This window comes from Lissotriton vulgaris, chromosome 1_1 (assembly GCF_964263255.1).
Source record: "Lissotriton vulgaris chromosome 1_1, aLisVul1.2, whole genome shotgun sequence".
Classification (NCBI taxonomy): domain Eukaryota; kingdom Metazoa; phylum Chordata; class Amphibia; order Caudata; family Salamandridae; genus Lissotriton; species Lissotriton vulgaris.
The window spans coordinates 599,340,881-599,359,292 of NC_141685.1; the positions used below are offsets into that span (position 1 = coordinate 599,340,881).

At 43.1% G+C, this 18,412-nt stretch overlaps 1 long non-coding RNA gene across 1 annotated transcript in view; it reads right to left on the bottom strand.

Moving 5' to 3' along the window:
- Positions 1–1,338: 1,338 nt before the first annotated feature.
- The window catches only part of LOC147747545 (uncharacterized), a 250,022-nt gene continuing 232,948 nt past the window's right edge, over positions 1,339–18,412 (bottom strand). Inside the window, exon 3 of the long non-coding RNA XR_015299673.1 lies at positions 1,339–3,513. This is a non-coding gene — a long non-coding RNA (uncharacterized LOC147747545). The remainder of the gene's footprint in view (positions 3,514–18,412) is intronic.

Consider the following 18,412-nt stretch of genomic DNA (forward strand, 5'->3'; position numbering starts at 1 on the left):
ATATGTATTTAGCTATGCAGCACATTAGCCTGGGTGCTGAAACAGCTACTGTTCTTAACATGGTGGAAAGTAAGCACCAATCTGCGTGACACGCCAGGTATGGGAACACAAAGAGAGAAATATTGCCTTTCAGCGGGAAATGGTATAGTCCAAAGCTCTGTTTTCAATATAAAATGAGGAAAAAATATTATTGTCTACAGTTGCTGGTGGAAGACAATTTCGATGGACTGGAATTTAGAGAATGCTAGAGTGATTCTGGTACTTTACTGACCTTTGATGGTTGTTTTCTATGAAGAAAGTTCAATAGAGGCGGTTGTCAGAAAAATAAAAAAAATAAAGTCCCTCAGCAGAAAGCAATTCTGGTATTTTACTAACCTCTACTAGTCCATTTTATTAAGACAGTTAAATAGAGGCAGATGAACAGAAAAAAAAGTCCCTAAGAGGAAGCAGATAAGTCTTAGGGCTGATCTCCAGAGACCACAAAGTACATACACATACAGGTATATACTAATATATAAGTATATACTAAAATGTAAATACAAGAGGTCTCGAATGCTCAACCTAATAAGTAACATTTACCCAATCACAAGAATTTCAGTGCTGATGGCAATCCTGTTACGTTTGGTTTCATGTTATTTTCCTATTGATGTGAGGTGAACAATGTTCAGGAAAGGCCATTTCTGTTCTTGGTAGAAAAGTCTTTTCCCTGTCTCATGCCTTGGTAAGCAAAAAGGGTCTTAAGCCATTACTTAAACCGACCTACGGGAACTTCCCACCAGACTTGATAAGATAACCTACAGACTATGTAAAATAGGATGAATAAGAATTTCTGTCACTCTACATCCATTCACAGTGGAATATATGTGTGGCAACTTGAACAACAGTTGCAGCAGACAAACTATATATGCTGGAAGAATATGGCTTTCAATAAGTTCAGAGGACTCATCCTGTCTAGCTTATCTGCTGTTCTGTCACTGTGGAGGTAGATTGTGAACTGATATCTATCAATTTCTTGCTCGATGTAAGGTGTACAACAAGCTGTCACTGGAGGAGTCAGTCATGCTTTGGAATGATGAGAGTGTGCTTTTTGGGTAATACATGCTTGGTAGAAATTGGGCTTCTAGTTGGGAGAGGAATGCACCCTATCCAAGTAGAAAACACAATCCTAGTCAGAGTAGGCCACAAACACACAATACATTTACCTGTACTCACCCTCTGGTAGCTTGACACAGAGCAATCAGGCTTAACTCAGAAGTCAACTTGTAAAGTATTTGTGAAACACATCAAACAGTAACACAGTAAAAACACCACAAAAAATCTCCACACCAGTTTAGAAAAACAGAGAATAGTTTTATAAATAACACAAGACCCAAAAGACAACAATGCAATCAGTAGAAGTTGAGATATGAATAAGATTATATGCAAAAATAGTGTTTATAAGCAGTAAGCTCTTTAAGAGTTAATTGGTCGCATTGAGAGTGGGCTGGATACAGGACCCACTCAGAGCATGCTGAGCAAAAATACCTTGATACTGATCGCAAACAATAAGATGCAGTGTGTAGCGGAGCAATGCGTCAGTGATCCCCACACAGTTGGTTTGATGTCCCGGATTTCCCCACTCAACAGCAATGATGCATTGGTTCTGGCAGTGATGTGTCGGTTCCAAATCTGATGGGTTTCTCAACACTGTAGGGGCAATGTAAAGATCTTCCCCATGCAGTGGCAGCGATGCAGTGGTTCTAAAGCGGTGGTTCCAAGTGCGATGCATTGATCTGGTTCCCACATTAGCAGTGATGCATCGTTTATGATCATCGCAACACTGTAGATGCGTGGGTTTTGGCAGATGCAGCACTTTATACTCACTTCCAAGGGCCCAGGGCTGGATTTGCATGACTTGACAGAGCAAGACTTGCAGCAAGCAAAGTCCAGGTACTGTTTGTAAGTTGAAGAGAAGTATTTGACATCCCTAAGACTTCAGAACAGGAGGCAAGCCAACAAACCCTTGGAGATACATAGGTTCCGGGATGTAGAGATGCAGGTCCAGTCATTCTCACTCCCATGCCAGAGGGCAGCAGGCAGCAGGCCAGCGAAACAAAGCAGTCCAGCAGAGTGTCAGTCCCTCCAGCAGAAAAGCAGTCCTTCTTCCTGGTAGAATGTCCTCACTTCCAGAAGTGTTCTGAGTAGGTGGTGTCAGAGGTCCAGTACTTATACCCAACTGGGCCTATGAAGTGGGGGAGACTTTGAAGATATGCCTTTTAAGTGCACACATCCCTGCCTTTCCTGCCCTGGATCTGGACTCACTACAGGGGGTTATGCAGCCCTTTCAGGTGTAGGTGTCTGCTCCTCCCTACCATCCTGCCAAGGATGGCCCATCAGAATGTGTTGGACCAACTGTCACACCCAAGCCTTCTTTGAATGTGTCTGTCTAGAGGGAATGTACAAAGCCAGATTTCACCCACCCCAGACGTTTATTCAGATGCAGGCAGAAGGCATCAAATGGTTAAAGTAAGAAAGTGCCTCTTTCTAGAAAGTGCCACTTTCCGAATTGCAATTTAAAATCCAAATTCACTATAAGTTGTGTTTTTAAATTGTGATTCCAGAGACACCAAATTTGGCGATCCCATTTCTTCCTAATTAGAAATAGCACCTATAAAATGTAATAAGGCAAACACAATGTTTCCTATGGGAGAGATAGGCCTTGCAGTAGTGAAAAACGAATTTAAGAGTACTTAACGATCAGGACATGTAAAACATAAAAGGTGCATGTCTTACTTTTATAATACACTGTACCCTGCCCAGGGTCTGGCCAGGGTCTATCTTAGGGGTGACTTGTATGCAATAAAAAGGAAGATTTGGGCCTAGAAAGTGAGTTAACTTGCTAGCTCGACATGACAGTTTAAAACTGCACACATGGGCCCTGCAGTGGCAGGCCAGAGGCATGTTTACAGGGTTCCTTAAGTGAGTGGTACAATCAGTGCTGCAGGCCCACTTGAAGCATTACATTTACAGGACCTGGGCACATGAGGTACACTTTACTAGAGACTTATAAGTAAAATAAAAAAAGCCAATTGTGGCTAAGCCAATGTCACCATGTTTTAAGCAGAGAGCACTTGCACTTTATCAGTCATTATCAGGGGTAAAGTACCCAGATTCCTATATCCAGCAAAAACAAAGTCAGTAGAAACAGTTAAAACAGGAGACCTGAAGGCAAACAGCCAGGGGAAACCACGCCAAGGATGCCAGGTCTAAAAATGCTCCTCAGATTCAAAGTGGCTCCTGAGTTTAAGTCTCTTCGTCAAAGTGCAAGAATAACATAATTACTGTGTCAATAAAGGCAGAATAATGCTGGCAGCAGTCCTGAACTTTTGACTCTTGTGGAATGCCAAGATACTTTTCCCAGGAGGCCAAAGCTTGGGTACGCTCCACCAAGCCAGTTCAGATGTTCCTGAATAAATTGGCCTTATAATGAGAAAATCAAATGACAAAATCAGGGCGCTGAGGTTCCGGAAGGATCTGTAAGACAAAGAAAATAGTGTTTAGAGATAGTACATTACAGGTATAGAAAACATATTGAACATACTCTATCTCATTCATATTGGAAAATGTTGTGTGGGCATTGGTCCCCAGCAAAATTACACAAAGCTAAGCTCAGCCCTAGTTCGGGAGGCTGGAGATATGGGGAGCTGGAATGCAGTATTTTTAATGTGTTATGGAAATCACCCCTCAAATACGGCTACCGGAACCAGATCTGGGACCACTACAGGAGACAGTCCCGATCACCCTCAGCCTGGCCTTACTGCACAACACCACAGACCTCTACGCCCTGATGACACATGCCAACACATGGCTTTCCACTGCCCTAGTATTGGTCAAGTTGGGCATTCTGCGCCTTTGGAAAACAAGCCCCCCCTCTCTTTCCAGTCATTGCTAGACAGCATATACAAAATTGCATACTTTGAAAGGCTGATCTAAAAACGTAATGAAGAATTGCAGATCTTTGAAGACACCTTAAGCTGTTTTCTAAGGGGTTGATCACTTGTGAATAGTTCATTGTGAGGCCGTTCCTTACAAGTCACCCTCATTTTCGACTATGAACATGCTCTATTCATTACTCGCTCCTTCCTTGATACTACATCACCACTATGTACCTACACCGTACTGTCTAGCCCTGTTAAAGTATTGTAGATTGCCCACCCACTGCAGCCTGCTTGTGAGTCCTTTACTGGTGGAACTATTTACACTCTGTTGTTGCTCTTAGTGAGTGAAGGACCCCGGATTGTTGTGTTTGTTTCTTTACATTGTTAAGGGGATATCCTTCCCCTTACGTTTGGGATGTTGCTCTATATCCTTTTAACCTATGAGAGGTGGAGTTTGGGCATTCTTTCTGACACTACTTTGTCACTTCATTCCTGCTTTTTTATTAGTACATTTGCAAAATTGTTCTTAAAAACAAATAAAGAATGGTGACAAAAAAGGTTCTGTGTGTCAGGCCATAATCAGACACCTAAATGCTACAGATGCCAGAGAGTTGTGGGGGATAAGTGATTATGGGCACATTAGGCATAGAAAACTCACAGTTTGTATCCTGAAAAAGAAATACAGCAGGCATGGATTGATTTTTTTAATAGTAGGGCAATAAACAGGATGAGCTAATAAGGGCATGGCTATTCACTTGCTTTGATTTGAATAGACCTGGCCCCCAAGAACAAAAGCTGGTATATTGGTAGGGATAGCTTTTTGCACTAAGTGATTTTTTTTCTGGTTATGAATGTATGAGACCTGGAAAGAAGGATTGGGACTGGAAGTGTGGGTTGGCAGCTGCTAACAAAGTAAAATACCTGCTAATGGAATTCCTAGGTGTGTAGGAGTGAGAGTGAGAGTGGGAGAATACATTGTTTTGCTGTTTTTTGTTGTTTCAGGGATGTGAACAGTGATAAAGATACAATGGAGAAAAAAGCTCTGAAATATGTCCTGTTGATATAAAAAAAACATATATATATATATATATATATTTTTTTTTTTTTTCAAATCCACAATTGCCCATAAGCAAAACGCGCACTCGGAAGTATTTCTGAGAATACAACTCAGCAAAATACTTCCGAGTTCGCGTTTTGCTTATGGGCAACTGTGGATTTGAATTAGAAACTGTTCGGCATTTGGGTTCGCCGAATAACGCGCCACCCGACTAAGGGAGAAGGATCCCGGAAGGACCCTTCCTGGATCACAAAAAAAAAAAATATATATATATATATATATATATATATAATGTTGTCTGTGTACTTGTCGGTGCGCTGAAGCACTTTTGCGATCAGTTGGAGTTTTATATATATATATATATATATATATATATATATATATATTTAGTAACAAGCCTACAGAGGTCCAAACAGATCAGAAGGGTGAAGAATCAGAGCCAGATTGTCATGATTCGTCCTCATCTCAAAGGATAATGGAACACCCTGCATAGACTAATAGCAGGACGTATACCGATCTGATAATAGAAAATTAAAAGTATGCTAACATTTTAAAAATGTCATTGTACAATATTTCCAGTTAAACTGACATTTTGTAAAACAGAATGTTGACAGAATTGTCAAAACAAATACTATTGAGAAAATTAATTTAAGCAAATATGATATGAAAGCCTTACAGATCGTGAGGGCGTTAGGCAGGGAGCATATATCAATGGGTAAAACGTTCCATAGACAGGGCCAGCTGCAGAAAAAGCCTGGCGTGTACCATGGAATGTCCACGCACCTCAGGGCGACCCCTGATAGAAATCAAGCCTCCTACAATTTGGGGGTTTTACCATCAGATAATTCAAGTATGACAGGGCACCGTTCTTTGAAGAAACGTAACAAATTTCAAAGTTCATTCTAAATTGAAAGGCCAGGCAGTGCTAAGAAAAATGAATGGAAATGACATGATCGCATTTCTGACCCGTCTCCAAATGTGCAATTTAGTGAAGAACTAATTTGAGGGTCCAGGGCTGAAAAATGCACCTAATTAGTCTGGCCTTTCCTGTTGGTTAGCCCAGAGGTTACTAAATCTTGCATGGCAGATTGAAAATCAAGCACTATAAACGTTTTATTTTGTGGAAGATGATATTTGCAAGATTAAATTGTCTTCCTATGTGTCTGCAAAGGAAGTGAAAATCAAGCTTTAAACCCAAAGAATGTGCAGGAGAGTGTATGGTACCAGAACATTATTTTTAAAATATTGTCTGATGTATATATACAGTTTCCTAAATATGGTTTACTAAAATATTGCCCTAATGGAATTAATAAAAGAATGGAACGATATGTTTGTAAGTGATATTTAGGGCACAATACCTCTGTCATACGATGTTTCTGTATATGATATTCTGATATATATAAATATAAGTCATACTGTTAGGCAGAATACCATAAGGTGAAAAGTGTAGTAAAACAAATAGCATGAACTTTACTTTTACGAGTGACAGGATATCCTAACTTTGATGATGATAGTGACAAAGTGAACTAGGAGAGGCATGCCAAAATTCTGCTGCAGATTTCCCAGTGGCTCCATAAAGACACTGAGTTGGGTTTGTGAAATTATAGCTCTTGAGAGACCTCGAGAGGTCCAAATTCGCAAACTGATGTGGCTAAGTACAAAATAAGCAAACTACTTCAGGAGATGTCCTGTAATCCCCATCCAAGCAGAAAGGATGCATGGCAGTGCCCCATGGTCCACTCTATCAACTTTCCCATAAAGATCTAATAGCTCGGAAATATAGGTGTCTCCACAAGCAATACAATAAATGATGCTAATAGCCACACATAGTATGGGTGCAACCTCCCGGGGTTATTCACAAAGATAATTTACATTTGTGAGCAATTTATACATGCAATTGTCTCATACACTTTTGAGTAACTTTACTACTTTGGAATAAAAAAAAAATATATGAGTGTAAAGATACTCAAATGTGCTGACATGCACAACTTTACCTCCTGAAAAAGGGGTGGAATTAAATGTATGACTGTGACTTACTACTGTCAAAAAGAAACAGTAGTAGTGCGCCCAGCACCACAAATGGCCATCCACTAATACTGCAACAGACTTCCATGGAAAATAATAGAACTATGGACTTAAAATTAAACCCTATAGGAAATAATGCCAATTTAAATAAACTACTTAAAATAGTTCAAATAAATGTGCATTACTTTATATATTTATTTTAAATGCAGATAGAAATAAAAACTGCTAAAAACGATTTTATTTAAGTTTAGATCAAAACATAAATTGCCACCAAAAGTAAAAAGAATACATTTTTATTATTCATTAATAATTATTTAAAGGGATGTATAGAATTCTTTAAAATAATTAAAGTATATTCTAATAGCAAATGAATGTTGCGTTAATTTGTAAATTCAAAAATGCCTGTTAAAATATTTTAGATGTAAACAATAAATATGTTTTATTTTTATACCGTTTTTCATTAAATTGTATTTATTTGTAACTATGTTACATAATTGTATTACATTGGATTGAGCTAGCAATATTTTTATGTGGTTTTATTTTAATTCCCTACCACTATTAATTTCTATGGTAGGGTGTAGCAGAAACAGAACTCCTGAGCTGAAGTAATCTACTACAGTTTTGGGTCCCTTTTCGGCTATGATAACTTTAAAAGTGATTAGCTGTGAACTTACTAATTTGTGGGTGGGTGCATATCCCTGGCTAAACCTCACCCTAACCTCCACTAAACCCCTCCTTCCTACTCCATAAACACCTCCCATTTAGTAGTAAGTATGCCTCTTTTTTACACCACTCCGGTGGTCCGTTCCACATTAAGGGCCCTATTAGTATCGCGGACGGACTTGCGTCCGTCCGCAACCCCATAGCAGGAGGGAACCTCCGCATGGCATGTGGAGTTCCCTCCTGTGCAATTAGGATGTGACCGCCACCCTGGCGGTCACATCCTCTATTTTTAACATTGTGCCGGGTGCAGCTTCAAGCTGCACCCGCGGCAATGTTAAAAATGCAGGTGTTGCATTTGTATGCAGAAAGAGGCAGGCACCGCGCGGTGCCTGCCGCTTTCCGCATACAAATGCAGGGGGGTACCATAGGTACCCCCCATGTGCACCCCCCACCCCCCTTCACCTAGGGGGCCCGCAACGGGCCCCCGCAGTGAAGTCACACATGCTTTTCCGCCGCAGAAAAGCATCTGAAACAGGCCATCCTAATATGGCAGACGGTGTCTGACAGACACCGTCACTATATTAGAGCTTTTCCACCGCGGTTGTAAGCCAGCCGCAGCCAAAAAGCTGCGGACGGAAACCAGGACCCACCAGCCATCCTAATGTGGCGGAGGGTATTTGGTGGGTCCGCTGCAGATTTTCCGCATCCTACGGGACGGCGGTGGCTTCCGCCGGCACAGAGGATGCGGAAAATCCGCAATCCTAATAACCCCTTTAGTAAGCAAACTTACATATGTGAATATCTCCCCATAGAAAAGATAGGAGAGGTGGAGGTGGACATTTACACTTTCAGGTTTGTGGATAGCATTGTGTAGTGTTTTAGTAATACTAAGGAAGCTTTAGTGAAGTTCTGCAAAATGGAGTTTGTGAATAAGCCCTTTACTGTCACAACCAGACTGCAATGATAGTGTCTAATAGCAATGTTGAGATTGTGTTTCCATGTAACTCGTTAAGCATTTGCTTTAAAAACAGTAAGGAAAAATGGTCAATAGCTGTCAGATCAGAGAGATCATAGCTTCACTTCTTTAAATAATGTTTTTGTTATACGCATTTTTCTACAAGTCTTGGAAGCTGAAGTACATATTACTTTTGCCGGGGAGTTTTAAATAGTAGAAACCAGAAAGGGGCTAGAGCAGAAAAGGAGTTTGGGAAATGAAGAGGGGACAGGGTCATCAGTAGACATTATAAAGTACATAGGAAGAAGCAGAGGAAACACTGTGATACCCTCAGAAAGAGCTCATAGTTTAAATTATTATTGGCTAAAGAAATAGTAAAAGCTGCTGCTTTATGATTGTGCCTCTGACCTACCAAGTGTTGTAGCTCCTACGGGAACAAATGTAAAAAGAGTAAAATAATTCTATCTGGGGAAGGGTCTCTAACAGCCTTGTTTTGGTGTTAACCATCTGATCAAGGGAAGTAAGACCAATCAGAAGATTGGGTGCAAGGTAAAAGTCTTAATTGTCAGTCAGATAAGGTTTGTGACATGCTGAAGCCTGACACTAGTGATGTAATAAGATTGATCCACTTCACATTAAAGCAACCTTTTTCACATCTGTTATAGCTCGAGTCTCTTGCCCAAAGTCAGGCCTGAGAAACTGTTTGATTGCCCAATGGTAATGTCTTGAAACTACATACATTGGGACTATTCTGAAGTGCATCAAGTAGGAATACTGCAGTACTCTTTAACAAATGCTTTTTGAATTGGCCACATAATATCTAAAATGGGAAAAAAAATATGAATAACCAGGGGATAGTCAATCAATCAATCAATCAATCAATCATAACTTTTGTAAAGCGCACTACTTACCCGTGAGGATCTCAAGGCGCCGGGGGGGCGAGGGGGTTCTGCTACTGCTCGAATAGCCAGGTTTCGAGGAGTCTTCTGAAAGTTAGCAGGGCCTGGCTCTGCCGTAGGGGGATGGGGAGGGTGTTCCAGGTCTTGGCAGCGAGGTGGGAGAACGATCTACTGTCGGAGGTTGCTCTACAGATGCGGGGCACTGTGGCGAGCATGAGGTCGGTGAAGCGGAGCTGGCGGTTGGGGGTGTAGAAGCTGAGTCGTCTGTTGAGGTATGCTGGTCTGGTATTGTGGAGTGCCTTGGGTGCATGGGTAAGCAACTTGAAGGTGATCCTTTTGTCGACGGGGAGCCAGTGAGGGTCTCTCAGGTGGGGTGTGATGTGGCTTTGGCAAGGGATGTTGAGGATCAGGCATGCAGCGACGTTTTGAATGCATTGAAGTCGTTTCAGGAGTTTGGCTGAGGCTTCTGCGTAGGGGGTGTTTCTGTGGTCCAAACTGCTGCTGACCGTTCTTCTTATCTCGGTGGGGATCCTCCCTTTCATCTTTCGGAGCCTGTGTAGGGTGTTGAAGCAGGAGGAGGAGGCGGCGTTGACCTGTTTTGTCATGGAGAGAGTAGAGTTGAGGGTGAACCCAAGGTTGCGTGCGTGGTCAGTGAGTGTTGGGGCTGTTACAGTGCGGTCGGCCACCAGGAGTCATCCCAGGCCGAGGGTGTGGAGCCAAGGATGAGGACTTCCATCTTGTCCGAGTTTAGCTTAGTCGGCTGTTCTTCATTCGGCGAAAGCTTTCATTCCTTTGTAGAGATTGGCTCTGGCGGTGAGGGGGTCCTTCGTGAGGGAAAGGAGCAGCCGGGTGTCGTTGGCGTACGAGATGATATTGAGGTCATGCAGTCGGGCGACGTGGGCTAGCAGTGCCATGTGGATGTTGAACAATGTTGGGCTGAGGGTTGAGCCCTGGGGTATGCCGCAGATGACCTCTGTGGCTTCGGAGCGGAAAGGGGAGGTGGACGCTTTGGGTTCTGCAGGAGAGGAAGGAGGTGGTCCAGTCCAGAGTCTTGTCTTGGATCCCAGCATTGTGGAGGCGTGTGAGTAGGGTGCGGTGGCAGACAGTGTTGAAAGCAGCTTACAGGGCCAGGAGGATGAGGGCCGCGATTTCTCCATTGTCCAGCAGGGATCTGATGTCATCGGTGGCGGCGATGAGGGCCGTTTCGGTGCAGTGGTTGCTGCTGAATCTGGACTGGGACGGGTCCAAGATGCGGTTCTCCTCGATGTAGTGGGTCAGTTGTCTGTTGACGATCTTCCCGATGACCTTCACCGGGAACGGGAGCAGGTAGATGGACCGGAAGTTCTTGAGGTCCTTTGGGTTAGCCTTTGGTTTTTTGAATAAGGCTTTGATCTCTGCGTCCTTCCAGCTCTCCGGGAAGGTTGCTGTCTCGAAGGAGATGTTGATTGCTTTCCAGAGATGGGGTGCAATGGTGGTGCTGGCTTTGTTGAAGATGTGGTGTGGACATGGGTCTGACGGAGATCCGGAGTGGATGGTGTTCATGATTTTGATGGTGCCGCCGTCGTTTAAGTTGGTCCAGGAGAGCAGGGGGTTGGTGCGGATGGTGGCCGTGGGGACGGAGGTCTCAGTGGTTGTCGTGGCGGTCGTGACGTTGAAGCTGTCATGGATGTCTGCGATCTTGCGATGGAAGAAGGTGGCAGGGGAGTCACACAGGTCTTGCGAAGGTGGAATGTCATTGGTGTTGGAGCTGGGGTTGGAGAGTTCCTTCACAAAGTTGAAGAGCTCTTTGCTGATGTGTGCGTTGTTGTCTAGGCGGTCTCTGAAGGAGGCTCTTTTGGCAGATCTGATGAGGTGATGGTGTCTGCGGGTGGCGTTCTTGTGGGCTGCGTAGTTGTCTGGTGTCTGTTCATGGTGCCATTTCTTCTCTAGCTTCCGTCAGGTTTGCTTGGAGGCCTGGAGGTCTTCCTTGAACCATCTGGCTTTCTTGCTGGTGTGTTTGTTGGAGGGTTTCCTGATCGGGCAAGGGTGTTGGAGCTGTCGTCTATCCATTGTCTGAGGTTGCGGGCGGCGGTGTTGGAGTCGGTGGGGTCGGCGGCTTGGCTCCGGGTGAGGGTGGTGGTTAGCTGGTCTTCTGTGATTTTGCTCCAGCAGCGGCGGGGGATCTGATGGGTGCGGTGGTGCACAGTGGGTTTCCGGAAGGTGAAGTGGATGCAGTAATGGTCGGTTCAGTGGAGTTCGGTGGTGTGGTTGAAGGAGACATGGGAGTTTACGGCGAAGATGGGGTCAAGCGTGTGGCCGGCGGAGTGGGTGGGTGTTGTGACGAGTTTTCAGAGTCTGAGGTTGGCGAGGCTGTCGATCATGGTGGTGGAGTTGCTATCGTTGTTGTTCTCGAGGTGGAAGTTCAGGTCCCCGAGAAGCATGTAGTCTGTGGAGGCGAGGGTGTGTGTACTGACGAAGTCGGAGTTGGAGTCGCTGAACTGTGGTGGAGGTCCGGGGGGGGTCGGATCCCGACCACATGTCCAGTCATTAGAATTGAACACTCTGTACCCTCTTTGCACTCTTATTGGGGCGTTTCAGGGCAAATTCACAAAGGCATGTAAGAGAGCGAAAAAGAGTACTACTTTAGAACTACCTTCCATACTCAAGCTGTGAATTGGCCCCTTTTGCAACCGTCAATTGGCCAGTCTATTCAGCATTGTTAGTCAGTAAATTCAGAGGCAATCAGTCCCGATAAATTATTTATCTTAACACCAAATACAAACTGTCTAGTCCATAGTCAGTTAAAGTAATCTCCTGGTCTAAAACGTATGCCAAATTGCGTAAACAATTTGACAATGTCTCAATACTATTGCACTCGCCTCAAGTACAGTATTGAAATATATTTCCAAGCAGACCCATTTACTGATAGATATCCCTTTTAATGGTCAAAATAAAAACCCGCAATGGAAACGAAGCTTGGGATAGTGGGTGTCAAGCAACTTCTAAGGCTTCTGAGCAGAGCATCTGTCATTCTAATCCTTGAATTTATATTGACCTGTTGTTAAGACACATCTGTTCTTAACAAATCAACTCATGTGGTATATGACACACAGAAAAAGAATATGCCCAACAACATCTGCACCACTCCACAGTTTGCAGGTTATCAACACTGCGGCACATTATTGCATAATCACGCCCTTAAATGTCTTAATAAAGATGGATGAAGAGGAGGATGGATAGAAAGAACAGCGGATAGAGAGATGCAGGGATGATAGATGGATGGATAAATGAATGGATGTATTGATGAATGGCGAGGAGAATATAGGGACGGGTGGAGAGAAGAATTGATGATAGATGAAATGCGAAAGGATGAAGGAGAAGAGAAGGAAGAAAAAAGATAAAGAAGGATGGACAGAAGTAAGGATGGATTGATATAAAAATCTGAAAGGAGGGGTGGATGAACAGAGAAGGTACTGAAAAGAATGGAAGGAAAGAAGGAAAGCAAGATGGCAAAAGACACAAAGAAGAATGGTGAGAAGGAAAGGCAAAAAACTGAAAGAAGAACAGAGAAAAGAAAGGAAGGAAATTTAAGAGTTTTAGAATTCTCTTCAGGGGAGTAAATTCTTGCACAGCTTCCGGGTTCACTGGCCTCACTCGCTCGCACAGAATTATTTGAGACAGGGTTCAAAGTGGGGGGTATTTTGTGCCGAAGGTAAATAACCAAAAAACATACAACTACTAGGTATAACCTTGTGTAACTTTTTGGGTTATGGCTTATGCATTTAGCTATTTCAGCTTGCAGTATACTAGCAGCTACAATGACTGCTCAGTGTGTTGGGAGGCATTGTTGAGATTAAAACTACCATATTTTTAAGAGGTGTATCATGCTTAACAGTTGTATTAAACTTACTGTAAGAGAATAGCCAGAGGCGGCTCCACCGTTATGGCGGAGCAGCGTTGCCCCACTGCTCAGAGCAGAGAAAAAAAATAATTAAATGATAAAACTATTTATTATTATTTTATTTTTCTCTGGCTGAGTCGAGTGGTCTGAGTCTAGGGCGGGCCGGGCCATTGTTTGAGCAGGGAGGAGACTTGTGCATTGTATGTCACTGGGAGTCTGTACCATTCCTCCACCTGGTTGTACAAGACAGCTGGATTGAGGAAAAGTAAGTGTTCATGTTGGTTTGACCAGCCTAAGATGGCTGGCCAAACCAATATGCGCACTTACATTTCCTCAACACATCTGTCTTGTACAGCAAGGTGGAGAAAAGGCACAGTCTCCCAGTGCCAGAAGGAGGATTAGTTCATCCGGCTTAGGCCAATCAAAGCACTGCTCTCATGTACTATGAGAGCAGAGTCTGGATTGGGTGGAGAGTTTGGAAGCCTGTGCAATGTGATGCAATGCTGGAAGAAGCTGGACTCCGGCGGAGGATGGGGCAGGTAAGTCATTTTTTTTGTATATTACCCGCCACCCACCTCCCACCATGGGCTGCCTCACCGCTTTGTTTTCTTAGCATTTACCACTGAGAATAGCGGGCTCACAACATTCTGACATTACGAGCAAGAGTAGGGCTCAAGCTCCAAAGTAGTTTGCCATGAGTTGCATTCTAATTCAATAGGACTGATCACAACTAGAGTGTTGAATGTTTTTGTTTTAAGGCAGTGATTCAAGAGTACTGAAAACAACAAACAACAAAATGCGATTAAAATAGCTCATTAAATATTTTCACACAGTTATAAATTTACATGGCAAAAATATAATTTGATATCTCTAGCTATCAAATTAAGTGCCCCAAGAAACATCATGAAATGTCTTCTAACTGGAAAAATGTGTGCCCTACAATTTCATAATGAATGAACCTACAATTACTAATTAAGACATTAACAGGCCAGTTAATGTTTTATCATCAATCAGGTTTTATAAAGCACGGCTAATCACCCAATAGGGTATTCAGGTGCTTACTGGCACCGGAGGCATATTCAAACAGCCAGGTCCTGAGGGATATTCGGAACACCAGAAGGGAGGCGTTGGTGTTGGTACGGAATTACGTGGGGAGGCTGTTCCTTGCTATGCTTTGCTATGCTATGATGTCGGAGAAGAAGTGTCCATCACTTCTGCTTTGGTAGATGCGTGGAGTATGGGCAACTGAAAGAGAGGTGGAGAGTCGTCTTTTTGATTGTTGGTGGAAGTTCAGGCGGTAGTTAATGTAGGTGAGTCCTTGGCTGTGTAAAACCTTGTGCGCGTGGGTCAACAGCTTGCATTGCTATCTCTTCTGTAAAGGGAGCCATTGGAGTTTCCTGAGGTGGGGTGAGATGTGTGTTCAATACAGAAGGCCGAAAATGAGTTTGGCTGTGGCGTTCTGCATGGTCTGAACTGAAGTCTCTGTAAAATACGTACAGCAATTCCTACATGGAGGGCATTGCCGTAGTCCAATCGGCTGGTGATGAGGGCTTCTGTCACTGTGCCTCTTGTGTGTAGGGATAGCCACTTTCTGAAGTTCTCCGTAGCATGCACAGAGTGAGGAAGTAGGTGGCGGAGACAGAGTGATCTGTGTTTCCAGTAATTGCACAAAATATTGCCTATTATTCTTATGCAATCCTATTCTCTTGTCAGTTCCCTTTTTTCTTTTCAACAGCTTTCTTGCACTGCCCTTTTGACTTCTTTTTGTCACATTTCTCCTCTTCCCTATTACTGTCATATTCCTGATGCAAGCAAAGTAACAACATATTTTCTCCCAGTAAGCTACACATGATCTCGGTGCATGGGAATACCCCATTCAGTGCTCATGATGATCACTCTCCAGTGTAAGAGCCTCTAACAGTGCATGAAATTCTCTTATAGAGTAAGAGGTTGGAGTGCAGAAATGAGAGATGGATAGCTGAGGAGGGGCAGGATGTGCCTTTGACATTCTTGGCTTGGTGTAAGACTTCAACCTCATTGTATGTTATGTTGAGTCCTGGCCTCTGACTTGACACCTAATGTGTTCTAGAAGTTGTAGTCAAGAACTTTTTCCAATGACCTAATCCGACGCACACACAGCATATCAATAATTTGTCACAAAGAGGTCGAGGAGTTGAAGCATGGCATATACGTCTGCTTAACTTTAAGGATTGTGGAATAAGATTCTGTAAAAACAGACAAATAAGTTTTGTCCTTCTTAGCAAGACTTGTGCAGCCTTTCACAGTTGCAGGTACCACAAACATGGGTGATATCACATAGATGTTTTGGTAGACACATTACAATGCTTTAAAACGTCTAGTCAAGGTTTTTATTTCCATGAACTCATCACAGAGTCTGGTAACTATGGTTCAACAAGAATACTTGCCACTGGCAATCCTGTGTTTCAAAACAGTACCTATGTCATTCAATAATCACGTACGAGCTCTCCCAGATATAATTTAAGTGCAACCACCCATTAGATCTTATGAGCATGAATCGACATAACATCTAATCCAGGACATACAAAGGTGACTTCCTTGCACAGGACTTAGAAATTGCACAGGTAGATTGATATATTGATATAAATATAGCTGCACAAAATCAGTGCACAACGTGAGAACCCCATGAGGCCATAAGAAAACCTTGAACGCTGACCTGATTAGTAGATAATGGTAGGGAAATAACAGGCAGAGGCCTGCTGACCAGGCATGGTAGCTTTGACAATAGCTGGGAGCCCTGCCCCTTGCTCTTTCAATTTTACAGGAGGCTCATCTATGTTGTGATTCCCCCTACGTGTGCAATATCAGATACAATCTACTTCACCCCTCTGCACAAGGTTTAATTACTTCTATATTTTTTCAGTGTTGTTATTCTTTTTGCTAGAAGGATTGTTCTTAATACAAGAATTAGCATTTTGTTAAATACGAATGTTATGCTTGTACCCAGGATCATTGGTGGAAACTCCCACGTATAAGTTATTGTGGACAAACTTTAGTGAAACATGTACTAGGAAATGTAGTCATCACGGTGGTGGTAATATAATGGTCTACTATTTGGATGTGCTTTATTGTGTATACAACCTACGGATGAGTAGCTGAACCCGCTTTCTGGTCTTGCATTTGAACGTTGAGTTCTGTTCCTCTGAGTTGTGATATTGCTGCCAATTGATGTAATGTATCCTATAATATGTATGTTGAATATTACAAAATACCAATAAAAACACTTAAAAAAACATATTAGGTACAGATCCAAGGGCATATAAATTGTGCATGTGTTAGTGCCGAAATACAGACTGATACCTTAAATATGTATATTTTCCTAGAACGTAGCTGGAACAAAATCGAAAGTAGGAGTGCCAGAGTGGGGCTTTCTTATAGATCAGTATGACAATTATATTTTTCAAGAGACATGGAGTACCATACCAACATTTAGACCAGGCAGGGGTGGCTCCTTCATTAGGGCGAAGGAGCGTCGCCCCACTGCTTACTAGCAGTGCGAGAAGCAGAAACATAAAATGGTATTATAAATACCATTTTATGTTTCTACTTCTTGCACTGCGATAAAGCAGAAGGGTATGCCTGGTTTGGGGGTATCGAGGAGAAGCGGCTTGCTCAATGCTGTGGGAGATGACTGTTTGGTCGGCCCTTTGGGGCTGACCAAACCAGTCATGCGCACTCTGCCTTTACTCTATATAGAGAAAATGGCGCCTCATAGACGCCTGGCTGGGCGCCTCCCTACCAATCACAACGCTGTCATTACAGCGTTGTGATTGACTTAGTAGAGGGAGCCTGCCTGTGGCTGCTTCCTTTTCAGGAGATCAGCAGGAAAACGCGAGATCCGGCCAGGAGCTGAGGCTGGGCGGGACCCAGAAAGGTATGTTTTTTAAAACTTTAATTAAACCCGCCTCCCCCCTCAAACCCGCGTGACCTCACCACTCGCCCACCCCACCCGAAGTCATGCCAGCTGCGACTGAGACCAGGCTACATGGACTATTGCATACCAGTTCAAACTGGTGCATAAGCCACCCATGTGGAGGATTAGTAGACTGGTTAAAAACATTATTAAACTGCAAAATCAAGCAAATACATCAAACAAATAAATACAAACTCCAGAGATGTTTTACTGTTACTGTGACTCCTTTGGGGAGGTAATATTGTTTATGCAGTGATGTGATTGATTTAAAGGTTATAGACAGACATGAAAGTGACCACAATGCCCTGCGTGGCTCTATGAAGAACACCATCAGGATTGTCCATGGATAAAGTAGCCGGTTGATATGTTGGGAATTACGGGTTTTCAATAACAAAAGATCCATTAAATGGACCACAGTAGAACAACAGCCAGAAGTGATGGCAAATGTATATATACAAAACTGATTGCCGCCACCAGTAAAGCTATTGCAGCATCAAATACTAGTCATAAGGCCTGGTTTTGATCCTGGCAGAAAGCCTTTGGGTACGCTAGGGCAACAGAATAAATTACTCCATTTCCCTGGTTAAAGGACAACCTGCAAGATTTCCTGTCAATGCTTTTTACTCTCTGCTACTGTGCAGCATTAGCAAAACACAGCCCTGTAGCACGGAGTATTTCATTTCTCTTTTCAAAAAGGAAATCATTTGAAGAGAGAGAATATTATGCCCCACTCACCATGGGAGTATTCTCCCATGGCGGGGGGAGCATTATAATGATTTTACTGTTCCTTACCACCAGGTTTTACCTAGCAGTAAAAAACAGTAAAAAATGATGAATTGTCTGCCCATCCAAAGTGGGTAGGTGGCCATCTTGTCTTGAAGTGTGGCCATTTACGAGAAGGAGTAGTCTCCGCTGTAGCCAAAGTCAAGGTCGGCCCACATTTAAATTGGGTGTGTGAATCTTCATGTTGGTGGTATGTATGCTCTGTCCCCATTGCAATGACCTTGGTTCAACAAGGAATGTCAAAGAGATAAAAGTAATCTGGTTCAAACAATAAGAAAGTA